The sequence below is a fragment of the Pseudophryne corroboree genome, chromosome 5 (assembly GCF_028390025.1).
Source record: "Pseudophryne corroboree isolate aPseCor3 chromosome 5, aPseCor3.hap2, whole genome shotgun sequence".
Lineage (NCBI taxonomy): Eukaryota > Metazoa > Chordata > Amphibia > Anura > Myobatrachidae > Pseudophryne > Pseudophryne corroboree.
The window spans coordinates 798928084-798942810 of record NC_086448.1 but is presented as its reverse complement, the minus strand read 5'-3'; the positions used below and the strand labels follow the sequence as shown (position 1 = coordinate 798942810).

Sequence of the window (14727 nt, the reverse complement as noted above, 5' to 3'; positions counted from 1 at the left end):
TCACGTGTTAGTGGTCATGTGAGTGCTGTGTGTGGGTGGGTTGGCTGTGCAATAGTGTTTGGCATATGTTTAAGGGGTATTATGTGTGTCATGTGTATAAATGCATTAATAATGTGTGGCATATGTGTAAGGTGCACTAATAATGTGCAACATATGTGAAAGAGACATTATGTGTATAAGGGCATTAATAAAGGTTGGCATAGTGTGTAAGGCGCATTATGTTTATAAGGACAATAATGTGTAAGGAGCATTACTGTGTGGTATTATGTGTAGAAATGCATTACTAATGTGTGGCATTATGTGTATAAGGTGCTCTACTGTGTAGCGTAATGTATAGAAAGGGCATACTGTATGGTCTAATGTGAATAAAGAGCAATATGGTGTAGTGTGATGTAATGTGAATAAGGGGCACTACTGTGAGGAGTAACATATATATATAATGTAAAGTGGTACTACTGTGTGATGTAACATGAAGAAGGGACACTATTGCATGATATGATTTGAATTGGTGGTACTATTGTGTGGCCATTTCTCTTCCCATCAAGAACACACACTTTTTTGGGCTGTGCACCGAATGTGTGCACTGTTCCTATTTAAAATATAGGGGGTAGGAGCACCAAAATGAGGACTGCTATGTGTGAGGGGTGATGGTGCTGGGAAAGGGTGCAGGGTCAGAGGTGGAACAAGCGCCGGTGCTAGGGGACACCAGCCAAAATCTTGTTTAGGGCATCATATTAGTTAGGGCCGGCTCTGCTCCAGCTTACAGCTCCCGCTCTTTTTCTGCGTTCCTCTGTCTACCAGCACACGCCACGATCTTCCACCTTCTTCTTCCCAGAACTCTCTGCTACTCCCAGCAGCCGCTCGCCAATCAACTTTCTCTCCTCAGGCCACATGACCGACTGCAGTTAACTCCTCCTGCCCCAGCACTTCTCCTGCTGCTGCGGAGCTCTACAAAGTTCTTAAAACACACACACACACACACACACACACACACAGTTCTGGGGTACCACACTATCGGCAAATAATTGGCAACAGGAGTAAATAAGCCCTCATAGCCTTCCACGGGGCACCTATTTTACTTTATACTTCCAGCATAGACCTAGGTCATCCCAATGGTAACACCAGCCCAGACATTAAACACAAGCATTTATGGGAATGGTAGTGACATCATGGCTGCAGCCTACAGTGGTAATCTATAATGGGTACAGGATGGGTACCCCACAGTGACCAGGGGTGCCAAGAAGGGGGGCGGGGAGTGGCTACTAATAACCTGGGGCCGGGCTTGTTCGAAGGGCCCAGGTCAGCTGTTGAGAGTGACAAACATTCCCCTCTGCAGTGCATGCTGCCACATTTTTCATTGAGTTTTTGGAGTGGGAGTCGCCATGCCTCCCAAATTTAGCAATGCCCACTCAGCATCACCCGGGCCCACCATAAGTCTTGACAGCTCTGACGCTGTCCACACTGCACCCAGAGTAGAGTTGGACCCAACAGCTACAGGCTTAAGGAAACTGTTGAGCTGATCGTGTCAGTACAAGCTATTTATGCTCTACAAACCCATATGGTTGGGATCACCGACGATTACTGTGTTGATAGCATAATCCAGAACTTCATTATGCATTTTGAGTGGTTTATTAACAGTCTAAGGCAACTATGTTACACATTTAGGAATAGTAGTAAGAAAACATTTATGTTTTGGAAAGCATTTCATTTTCTTTTTTAAACATTCATTACAGTGGCAATCTATACATTTCCAGTAAAATAATGATGGAATGAGGGGTGTGCAATAAGTTTCCAGATGCACAAAAAGTATTTTATTTACAAAGGCAATATTACGTTTTGTCAAAATATTCGCCAGAGGAGTCTATGCAAAGTTTCATGCGCTCAAACCACTTGGTAAAGCAGCTGGACCAGTCCAAAGTAGGTATGTCTTCTAAATGCTGGATGAAGGTCTCCACTACATTTTCCGGTGACTCAAAATGAATCCCATGCATCTTGCACTTGATTTGTGGGAACACAAAGAAATCATAAGAGGACAGGTCTGGACTAAACAGCAGAGGACCAAGCTCCTAGATGCATTCATGGGCCATAAAATCCACCACTTGTGGACAGGTGCATTGACATGATGGAGAATGGCACCATTTGAGCAAGTTCTTGGATGGTGCCTGGAAATGGCTTCCAGCACTTGTGGCAGGCATTGGTTGGCGTACCAGTGCCAGTGATGGTGTGCTATGCACGAGTGGAACAGTAGCTACATGACCTGTCTTGGCAAAAAAATAACAGCAAAAATCTTCTTGGCAATGCTGCGTTCACATAGGAACTTATGTGGTGACGCACATCCAACTGGGGTCCACTGGGCAGACTGTTTGGTCTCAGGGTTGAAACTGTAGATCTGATATTCATCACCACTGATGATCTCCCAGACAGAGTTTGAGGGACCACCATCAAACCTGGCCAGCATGTTGCTGTACCAAGTCACCTTAGCCTCCTTCTGCTCTTGAGTCAGCTGATGGGGAACCCAGCGTGCAGAAACCTTGCTTAGGCCAAGCTTTTCATGGAGTATCAAGCGGATGGATCCCGATGAGATGGTTATATCCTTCTGTAACTGGGCCATGATCACCGTGGCATTCACCTCAACTATGGCCCGCATGGCAGCAACATTGTTGGTCGCAGTGCTCCTCGTCTTCCAGGGACCGTCTCCTGCAAGAAAATTCTGCAAACCACTCAAACACAGTGGTTCTGGACAGTGCTTCCTCCCCAAAAGCAGTTCACAGTCGGTTATAACCCTCCTGCTGTCGCAGACCACTCTTGTAGTGGTAGAAGATCATGGTTCTCCAGTGGCCTCTGTTAAGCTCCGTAATGAGTTCATGAAGGAAGTGAAGATGCTCTCTTCTTCAGTGTGCAGTGCTGCTTATATACTGTTCTGTGCTCTGACATTTCACAAGAACTAGTCAGAGATTACAGTTCACAACCAGTCAGATTGTGTCTGACTGGTCGTGGGCGGTGGTCCAGTTGCCCGAAAACCCCTATTTCCTGGCCAGCGCCTCAAATCATGACCATATTAGCAGTGGTATATAATGCGATTTTGCTATAGCTGTGGAACATGCAGTATAAGAGATTAAATGAAGCAGTGACCTCCTCTTTTAAACATTTGCAGCTATGAGCTGTGTCCATAGGAAGTGATTTTATATAATCTTCGAAGGATGTTCCATGAATTTGAAGATTACAATATAAACACTACGGCAGTAATAAGACAATTTTTCTAAATCTATTTAAACTCTTTCAGCTGCTTAAAGGTAAACTATGCGCTATGTACATGCACTTGGTATAACATACATGCCATCTTCACAGAGACGTCAGTAACCAATCACAATTGCCACGTGGGGCTCCCAATGACATTTATATTTTATTTATATGATTTATTAACAGAGCATTACTTGTGTAGTGCACACAGAGAACATTTCAGCCATTCACATCAGCTCCTCCCCCACTGGACCTTACACTCTATGGGGTTGATTCAGATCTGATCGCTGTTGTGCGTTTTCGCACAGCGGGTAATCAGTGATTAACTTTACATGTGTATGCACCGCAATGCGTGTCAGCAAACAACAACAGGCATCGCCGGTCAGCGACAGGCTGGTGTGATAATTCTAATCGCACAACCATTCCCATGCTGATTGACAGGAAGCGGATGTTTGTGGGTGGTAACTGACCGTTTTCGGGGAGTATCAACTAAGAAAAACCAACAATAGAAAGTTGGAAAATAGACTCTTGTGTGCGAGCACTCTAATTCAGAGGAATAGGTGTATATTAATTAATTCTGATAAAACATAACTTTATTCTTTATTAAAAGGTGATTATAGGAGTGAATTGTACGTGAATAGTATAGCTACGCGAAAATATAACACTATGTTAAGAATAATTCATGTGGTTTTCAATATCACAATAAAAACCGGAAATCCAAATCTTTGAGCTAGTGGATTTACTATAATCACACTAACGCCTTTGTGTAATATATGACCATCATTTGTTCTACAGCAATCCTATTCAGGATTATTTTGACGTAGAGAATTAAATCATAAGTCGTACAGAACCGAATGCCAATTGGTATTATTGGGGATCACTCTAGATCGGGCAGAAGAATTTTTTGCAGTACCAGGGTGTTCTAAGGTGGTCTCCCATCCGAGTACTGACCCGGCCCTCCACTGCTTGGCTTCCAAGATCAGACGAGATCGGGCATCTCCAGCGGGGTATGTCCACAATTATTTAATCTGCCCGTTCAGTCAATCCCAATACCCGTATCGCCCAAATTATGTATCCAAAGCGATCTGGATCAATCGTGTGTTCAGTATCTATATTTATCTTGTGAAAAAAGGAGTGAAATTATAGCAAAATCCAGATAATGGTAGTGGGACAATTATCATGTGCAATAATTATATGCAGAGATGTCCACTGTGCAATTTAGCAAAATCACGATAAGTACAATTATCATATGCAAAAAATCCTATGCAAGGGCGTCAACTTGCATAGCCAGGATAAAGTGGTGATATACAGTGAGGCAACAATTGTAGCAATCCTGTTGCTGTCACAATTGTTGTGTACTGGTTTGTGTGTTCAACATCAGTAATGCAGTACATGTAGCCTCTAATAATTTATATCACACACACCGATCCAAATTCTCACTATATATGAGGCTCATATATAAGCAGCCGCGCGTCGCCGCCATATTTACTCGTGCATTGGAAATGTTAGGGAGAGGACGTGGCTGGCGTCCTCTCCGTTTATTAATAATATTTGTGCTACTGCTTATTGCTTAATTGTGGGGACTGGGGAGCAGCTGTATTATATAGGAGGAGTACAGTGCAGAGTTTTGCTGACCAGTGACCACCAGTATACGTTGTCTGCCTGAAAAACACTCCATATCTGTGCTCAGTGTGCTGCATATATCTGTGCTCACACTGCTTAATTGTGGGGACTGGGGAGCAGCTGTATTATATAGGAGGAGTACAGTGCAGAGTTTTGCTGACCAGTGACCACCAGTATACGTTGTCTGCCTGAAAAACACTCCATATCTGTGCTCAGTGTGCTGCATATATGCATATATCTGTGCTCACACTGCTTAATTGTGGGGACTGGGGAGCAGCTGTATTATATAGAAGGAGTACAGTGCAGAGTTTTGCTGACCAGTGACCACCAGTATACGTTGTCTGCCTGAAAAACACTCCATATCTGTGCTCAGTGTGCTGCATATATCTGTGCTCACACTGCTTAATTGTGGGGACTGGGGAGCAGCTGTATTATATAGGAGGAGTACAGTGCAGAGTTTTGCTGACCAGTGACCACCAGTATACGTTGTCTGCCTGAAAAACACTCCAAATCTGTGCTCAGTGTGCTGCATATATCTGTGCTCACACTGCTTAATTGTGGGGACTGGGGAGCAGCTGTATTATATAGGAGGAGTACAGTGCAGAGTTTTGCTGACCAGTGACCACCAGTATACGTTGTCTGCATGAAAAACACTCCATATCTGTGCTCAGTGTGCTGCATATATCTGTGCTCACACTGCTTAATTGTGGGGACTGGGGAGCAGCTGTATTATATAGGAGGAGTACAGTGCAGAGTTTTGCTGACCAGTGACCACCAGTATACGTTGTCTGCCTGAAAAACACTCCATATCTGTGCTCAGTGTGCTGCATATATCTGTGCTCACACTGCTTAATTGTGGGGACTGGGGAGCAGCTGTATTATATAGGAGGAGCACAGTGCAGAGTTTTGCTGACCAGTGACCACCAGTATACGTTGTCTGCCTGAAAAACACTCCATATCTGTGCTCAGTGTGCTGCATATATCTGTGCTCACACTGCTTAATTGTGGGGACTGGGGAGCAGCTGTATTATATAGGAGGAGTACAGTGCAGAGTTTTGCTGACCAGTGACCACCAGTATACGTTGTCTGCCTGAAAAACACTCCATATCTGTGCTCAGTGTGCTGCATATATCTGTGCTCACACTGCTTTATTGTGGGCACTGGGGACCACCAGTATATTATATAGGAGGAGTACAGTGCAGAGTTTTGCTGACAGTGACCACCAGTATATATAGCAGTACGGTACGGAAGGCCACTGCTCTACCTACCTCTGTGTCGTCAAGTATACTATCCATCTATACCTGTGGTACATTTCAGTTGTGCGCAGTATATATAGTAGTAGGCCATTGCTATTGATACTGGCATATAATTCCACACATTAAAAAATGGAGAACAAAAATGTGGAGGTTAAAATAGGGAAAGATCAAGATCCACTTCCACCTCATGCTGAAGCTGCTGCCACTAGTCATGGCCGAGACGATGAAATGCCATCAACGTCGTCTGCCAAGGCCGATGCCCAATGTCATAGTAGAGAGCATGTAAAATCCAAAAAACAAAAGTTCAGTAAAATGACCCAAAAATCAAAATTGAAAGCGTCTGATGAGAAGCGTAAACTTGCCAATATGCCATTTACGACACGGAGTGGCAAGGAACGGCTGAGGCCCTGGCCTATGTTCATGGCTAGTGGTTCAGATTCACATGAGGATGGAAGCACTCATCCTCTCGCTAGAAAAATGAAAAGACTTAAGTTGGCAAAAGCACAGCAAAGAACTGTGCGTTCTTCTAAATCACAAATCCCCAAGGAGAGTCCAATTGTGTCGGTTGCGATGCCTGACCTTCCCAACACTGGACGGGAAGAGGTGGCGCCTTCCACCATTTGCACGCCCCCTGCAAGTGCTGGAAGGAGCACCCGCAGTCCTGTTCCTGATAGTCAAATTGAAGATGTCACTGTTGAAGTACACCAGGATGAGGAGGATATGGGTGTTGCTGGCGCTGGGGAGGAAATTGACCAGGAGGATTCTGATGGTGTGGAATTATTTCAACACAAATGCAGACAACAGGTGTCAAGCCGTGTGTTGCCTTTGTCAAGCTGTTTTAAGTAGGGGTAAGGACGTTAACCACCTCGGAACATCCTCCCTTATACGTCACCTGCAGCGCATTCATCATAAGTCAGTGACAAGTTCAAAAACTTTGCATGACAGCGGAAGCAGTCCACTGACCACTAAATCCCTTCCTCTTGTAACCAAGCTCCTGCAAACCACACCACCAACTCCCTCAGTGTCAATTTCCACCTTACACAGGAAAGCCAATAGTCCTGCAGGCCTTGTCAGTGGCAAGTCTGACGAGTCCTCTCCTGCCTGGGATTCCTCTGATGCATCCTTGAGTGTAACGCCTGCTGGCGCTGCTGCTGTTGTTGCTGCTGGGAGTCGATCGGCATCCCAGAGGGGAAGTCGGAAGACCACTTGTACTACTTCCAGTAAGCAATTGACTGTCCAACAGTCCTTTGCGAGGAAGATGAAATATCACAGCAGTCATCCTGCTGCAAAGCGGATAACTCAGGTCTTGTCAGCCTGGGTGGTGAGAAACGTGGTTCCGGTATCCACCGTTAATTCAGAAGCAACTAGAGACTTGATTGAGGTACTGTGTCCCCGGTACCAAATACCATCTAGTTTCCATTTCTCTAGGCAGGCGATACCGAAAATGTACACAGACCTCAGAAAAAGAGTCACCAGTGTCCTAAAAAATGCAGTTGTAACCAATGTCCACTTAACCACGGACATGTGGACAAGTGGAGCAGGGCAGACTCAGGACTATATGACTGTGACAGCCCACTGGGTAGATGTATTGCCTCCCGCAGCAAGAACAGCAGCGGCAGCACCAGTAGCAGCATCTTGCAAACGCCAACTCGTTCCTAGGCAGGCTACGCTTTGTATCACCGCTTTCCATAAGAGGCACACAGCTGACAACCTCTTACGGAAACTGAGGAAGATCATCGCAGAATGGCTTACCCCAATTGGACTCTCCTGGGGATTTGTGACATCGGACAACGCCAGCAATATTGTGAGTGCATTACATCTGGGCAAATTCCAGCACGTCCCATGTTTTGCACATACATTGAATTTGGTGGTGCAGAATTGTTTAAAAAACGACAGGGGCGTGCAAGAGATGCTGTCGGTGGCCCGAAGAATTGCGGGCCACTTTCGGCATTCAGCCACCGCGTGCCGAAGACTGGAGCACCACCAAACACTCCTGAACCTGCCCTGCCATTATCTGAAGCAAGAGGTGGTAACAAGGTGGAATTCAACCCTCTATATGCTTCAGAGGATGGAGGAGCAGCAAAAGGCCATTCAAGCCTATACATCTGCCCACGATATAGGGAAAGGAGGGGGAATGCACCTGACTCAAGCGCAGTGGAGAATGATTTCAACGTTGTGCAAGGTTCTGCAACCCTTTAAACTTGCCACACGTGAAGTCAGTTCAGACACTGCCAGCCTGAGTCAGGTCATTCCCCTCATCAGGCTTTTGCAGAAGAAGCTGGAGACATTGAAGGAGGAGCTAAAACAGAGCGATTCCGCTAGGCATGTGGGACTTGTGGATGGAGCCCTTAATTCGCTTAACCAGGATTCATGGGTGGTCAATCTGTTGAAATCAGAGCACTACATTTTGGCCACCGTGCTCGATCCTAGATTTAAAACCTACGTTGTATCTCTCTTTCCGGCAGACACAAGTCTGCAGAGGTTCAAAGACTTGCTGGTGAGAAAATTGTCAAGTCAAGCGGAACGTGACCCGTCAACAGCTCCTCCTTCACATTGTCCCGCAACTGGGGGTGCGAGGAAAAGGCTAAGAATTCCGAGCCCACCCGCTGGCGGTGATGCAGGGCAGTCTGGAGCGAGTGCTGACATCTGGTCCGGACTGAAGGACCTGCCAACGATTACTGACATGTCGTCTACTGTCACATATGATTCTGTCACCATTGAAAGAATGGTGGAGGATTATATGAGTGACCGCATCCAAGTAGGCACGTCAGACAGTCCGTACGTATACTGGCAGGAAAAAGAGGCAATTTGGAGGCCCTTGCAGAAACTGGCTTTATTTTACCTAAGTTGCCCCCCCCTCCAGTGTGTACTCCGAAAGAGTGTTTAGTGCAGCCGCTCACCTTGTCAGCAATCGGCGTACGAGGTTACTTCCAGAAAATGTGGAGAAGATGATGTTCATCAAAATGAATTATAATCAATTCCTCCGTGGAGACATTCACCGGCAATTGCCTCCAGAAAGTACACAGGGACCTGAGATGGTGGATTCCAGTGGGGACGAATTAATAATCTGTGAGGAGGGGGATGTACACAGTGAAAGGGGTGAGGAATCGGAGGATGATGATGAGGTGGACATCTTGCCTCTGTAGAGCCAGTTTGTGCAAGGAGAGATTGATTGCTTCTTTTTTGGTGGGGGCCCAAACCAACCAGTCATTTCAGTCACAGTCGTGTGGCAGACCCTGTCGCTGAAATGATGGGTTCGTTAAAGTGTGCATGTCCTGTTTATACAACATAAGGGTGGGTGGGAGGGCCCAAGGACAATTCCATCTTGCACCTCTTTTTTCTTTCATTTTTCTTTGCATCATGTGCTGTTTGGGGACAATTTTTTTGAAGTGCCATCCTGCCTGACACTGCAGTGCCACTCCTAGATGGGCCAGGTGTTTGTGTCGGCCACTTGTGTCGCTTAGCTTAGTCACACAGTGACCTTGGTGCGCCTCTTTTTTTCTCTGCATCATGTGCTGTTTGGGGACAATTTTTTTGAAGTGCCATCCTGCCTGACACTGCAGTGCCACTCCTAGATGGGCCAGGTGTTTGTGTCGGCCACTTGTGTCGCTTAGCTTAGTCACACAGCGACCTTGGTGCGCCTCTTTTTTTCTTTGCATCATGTGCTGTTTGGGGACTATTTTTTTGAAGTGCCATCCTGCCTGACACTGCAGTGCCACTCCTAGATGGGCCAGGTGTTTGTGTCGGCCACTTGTGTCGCTTAGCTTAGCCATCCAGCGACCTCGGTGCAAATTTTAGGACTAAAAATAATATTGTGAGGTGTGAGGTGTTCAGAATAGACTGAAAATGAGTGGAAATTATGGTTATTGAGGTTAATAATACTATGGGATCAAAATGACCCCCAAATTCTATGATTTAAGCTGTTTTTGAGGGTTTTTTGTAAAAAAAACACCCGAATCCAAAACACACCCGAATTCGACAAAAAATTTTCAGGGAGGTTTTGCCAAAACGCGTCCAAATCCAAAACACGGCCGCGGAACCGAATCCAAAACCAAAACACAACACCCGAAAAATTTCCGGTGCACATCACTAGTGAACGTATAATACTGGTGGTCACTGGTCACTGGTCAGCAAAACTCTGCACTGTACTCCTCCTATATAATACTGGTGGTCCCCAGTCCCCTCAATAAAGCAGTGTGAGCACAGATATATGCAGCACACTGAGCACAGATATGGAGCGTTTTTCAGGCAGAGAACGTATAATACTGGTGGTCACTGGTCAGCAAAACTCTGCACTGTACTCCGCCTATATAATACTGCTGTTCCCCAGTCCCCACAATAAAGCAGTGAGCACATATATTTGCAGCCCCCTGTTCAAAACTGAGAGGACGCCAGCCGCGTCCTTTCACTATCATTTCCAATGCACGAGTGAAAAATGGCGGCGATGCGCGACTCCTTTATATAGAATCCGAATCTCGTGAGAATCAGACAGCGGGATGATGACGTTCGGGCGCGCTCGGGTTAACCGAGCAAGGCGGGAAGATTCGAATCTGCCTCGGAACCGTGTAAAATGGGTGAAGTTCGGGGGGGTTTCGGATTCTGACGAACCGAACCCACTCATCACTAGTTTTGAACCCCTTCAAACGGTTGAGTTGAAATTTCTCACCTGGAAGGTGGTCATGGTGTTGGCCTTGGCTTCGGCAAGGCCGGTGTCTGAATTGGCGGCCTTGTCTCACAAGAGCCCCTACTTGATTTTTCATGTGGATAGAGCAGAACTGAGGACGCATCCTCAATTTTTGCCTAAGGTGGTGTCTTCATTTCATATGAACCAACCTATCGTGGTGCCTGTAGCTACGAGTGACTTGGAGGACTCCAAGTCCCTGGATGTAGTCAGGGCATTAAAGATTTATGTAGCCAGGACGGCTAGGGCTAGGAAAACAGAGGCTCTGTTTGTCCTGTATGCGGCCAACATGTTTGGCGCACCTGCTTCGAAGCAGACTATTGCTCGCTGGATCTGTGACACGATTCAGCAGGCTTATTTTACGGCTGGATTGCCGTTACCAAATTCGGTAAAGGCCCATTCCACTAGGAAGGTGGGCTCTTCTTGGGCGGCTGCCCGAGGCGTCTCAGCATTACAGCTTTGCCGAGCAGCTACTTAGTCGGGTTCAAACACTTTTGCAAAGTTTTACAAGTTTGATACCTTGGCTGATGAGGACCTCGCGTTTGCTCAATCGGTGCTGCAGAGTCATCCGCACTCTCCCGCCCGGTTTGGAGCTTTGGTATAAACCCCATGGTCCTTACGGAGTCCCCAGCATCCTCTAGGACGTAAGAGAAAATAAGATTTTAAACCTACCGGTAAATCTTTTTCTCCTAGTCCGTAGAGGATGCTGTGCGCCCGTCCCAGTGCGGACTTATTCTGCAATACTTGTATATAGTTGTTGCTTACATAAGGGTTATGTTACAGTGGGAATCGGTCTTTGACTGATGCTGTTTTTCGTTCATACTGTTAACTGGTTGCATGTTTCCAGGTTATATGGTATGATTGGTGTGGGCTGGTATGAATCTTGCCCTTAGATTAACAAAATCCTTTCCTCGTATTGTCCATCTCCTCTGGGCACAGTTCTCTAGCTGAGGTCTGGAGGAGGGGCATAGAGGGAGGAGCCAGTGCACACCCATACTGAAAGTTCTTTCTAGTGCCCATGTCTCCTGCGGAGCCCATCTATACCCCATGGTCCTTACTGAGTCCCCAGCATCCTCTACGGACTAGGAGAAAAAGATTTACCGGTAGGTTTAAAATCTTATTATTGTAACTTTAACTAGTATAGTTGCTAATGATATCATTTATTCTCATAATTACCAAAAACCATTTATCATGTGTACAAATTATCTGAGATGTATCTATCTCAGGTGTCCACTAGAGGGCGTGATCAGTATACATTACTAATGAGCAATAGGATCTCTCTGGTAATGCATTCATGTGATTGGCCTTAAGCCCTTTTTTTTCTTTCTTCATTTGCTATGGAGACAAAGTATAATAAAAAGTAAATATGCAACTGTAGCAAAAGACCATTTTCATTTGCATTCTGCCCTAAATGTCACACATTTTTCTGTGAAGTTTTGTAAGGAGATACAGTGCTAGTAGTGCTGAAAGCTAGTCCACCAACACAGTACAAGTAGCTTATTAATGCCAAGTCGGACCGTAGCACGTACAGCCGCTGAGACACTGTGCTGCATTGTAGCGTCCGAGTTGGATAAATTGCAATAGAAAGCTTTCTTTTAGCCTTTGACAAGAACAGCTGAGCAGCTGGATCCTTCTATATGTGGACAGGCCGCAGGCTGCTGGTTGTGCGCCTGCTGAGGCTGTGAAAAGTCAGGATGGATCTACAATGTATGTTTTATTTTGTGGAAAAAAATTTACCCAAGGGAGAAAAAGTTCTGCTATTCCTATTCAGAGGAAAATAACATTATTCCGAAAATTTAGCAAAAGCATTAATAGAAGTTGTACAAAGTGCAAGTTTGTTGCAACTAGATGCGCATGGAGGCTGATTCTCAGTCGAACGCAATTGCAGGTGCTAATCCGTCTGGGAGCGGATGCCTGTTTACTACATTATGCTAATGTGATAATCCGGCTGTGTATACTAAAAATCCACCTGAATATGGAAGGATATCCTTCCCGCTTCCGCAGCTGCAGTGTCATAATTAGTATCTTTGGCGCATGCGCAGTAAGCTGAAATCGTGTTTGCTCTTGCGCCAGAATCAGCCCCATTGTGTCAAAATAAGTAAAATGTATCATTTTCCAAAATAATGAGTTCAAATAGACGCAAAGTGCAGACATTGTGCTACAGGTAAGGGCCCTACACATTGGCTGCCGAGGTGCCTTACGGCCGATACGACCGACGGAGAACCCGGCGGCGCGCGTGCGCAGGGTTGGGGGGAATTAAGTTTCTTCACTCCCCCCGTCACCCGGCCCCTTAGCTCTGCATGCTAATATGGACGCGATTGTCCATATTGGCCTGCATGTATAAACGACCCAGCACCAACGATGAACGAGTGCGCGGCCCCGCAACGAGTGTGGGGCCGCGCATAGCCCTCAGTACAATGTGGTATTGTACTGAGGGCTATTTTATCGCGGAAATTGCCCAGGGTACAAGGCTGAGGTGGTAGCATGGGTGCCTGTTACTTGCCTTAGCGGCACCTGTCCCTGATCCGGCTTCCGGCTGTAGTAGCACTAGTGACAATTGTCAGGTGGTCAGAGCAGGCCCGGCGACAGAGGGGGTCAAAGGGGACAGCTATACCGGGCCCCGTGGTTCAGAGGGGCCCCGAGGCATAGTGGCACAAAACGGGTGCAGGTGCATCTATTAATATCCCGCTCTGGCTACCTGCTGGCCAATGATGTAAATAAAACAATTAACTAACCTGGCGGAATCTCCCCCTCCTGCCCCGTACAGCACATTGCAGCTGTGGTGCAGGCAGCCTCCACGAGTCCTCCCGCGTAGCTCCGCCCCCGCTCCAGCGCTGACTTCCCATGGGGCTTTGGCAGCTCCTGGCTGGCTGGGTGACGGTCTGTGCTGCTCTGAACTTTTCTCACCTTGACTCCTGACAGCCCGCAGGTAAACTTATATAAGCTACTGTAGCCAGCCTCCAGCTCCCCGACCCCAGCCTGCAGTATGCACTCCAATTCCCAGCCAGCCCACAAGCCTCCACCCCCCTTAGTGTGTTTATCCCCCTGTAGCCAGCCTCCATACCCCCTCCCCATAATGTGCTCCATTGTAGCCAGCCTGTATGCCCCCTTCCCCATAGTTTTCTCCCCTGTAGTCTGCCTCCATACCCCCTCCCCATAGTGTTCTCTGTAGCCAGCCTCTATGCCCCCCTCCCCATAGTGTTCTCCCCTGTAGCCTGCCTCCATACCCCCCTCCCCATAGTGTTCTCCCCTGTAGCCTGCCTCCATACCCCCCTCCCCATAGTGTGCTCTATTGTAGCCAGCCTCTATGCCCCCCTCCCCATAGTGTTCTCCCCTGTAGCCTGCCTCCATACCCCCCTCCCCATAGTGTTCTCCCCTGTAGCCAGCCTCCATATCCCCCTCCCCATAGTGTTCACCCCTGTAGCCTGCCTCCAAACTTTCCACCCCATAGTATGTTACCCTGCGGTCAGCCTCCAGCTACCCCCTGTATTGTCCACACCTGTAGCCAGCAGCCCCCACATATATAACACACGCACACACATACATATACATATATATATATATATATATATATATACACATACACGTACGTACGTACGTACGTGAAACTGTGTTGGGAGGTGTTGATGGGGGGGCCCAGAGAAATACATGTGCCAGGCCCCAAAATTTCTGTTGCCGGCCCTGGGTCAGAGGAGCCACTGGGAGTTAGCGGAAGGAAATTGTATCAATACTGGGGGGGCAGGAATGACTGTAGAAGTGCAACTGAGAGGGGCAAATTGTAGAAGTACCTGTAGAACTTGCGGAAATGGAGATTATAAGGGAAAATGTGAGAATGGGGGATAATCAAGTGCTGGGGGCAAGGGCATTGCCAAGCCTGCAATGTCCGAGTGTGGCACTATGGCATTGGGCAGTGATGTCACAGCCCAG

The 14727-nt window shown here is 46.9% G+C and overlaps 1 pseudogene; it reads right to left on the bottom strand.

Moving 5' to 3' along the window:
• Nucleotides 1–4141: 4141 nt before the first annotated feature.
• On the bottom strand, nt 4142–4261 carry LOC134930263 (5S ribosomal RNA; annotated as a pseudogene).
• Nucleotides 4262–14727: the final 10466 nt, after the last annotated feature.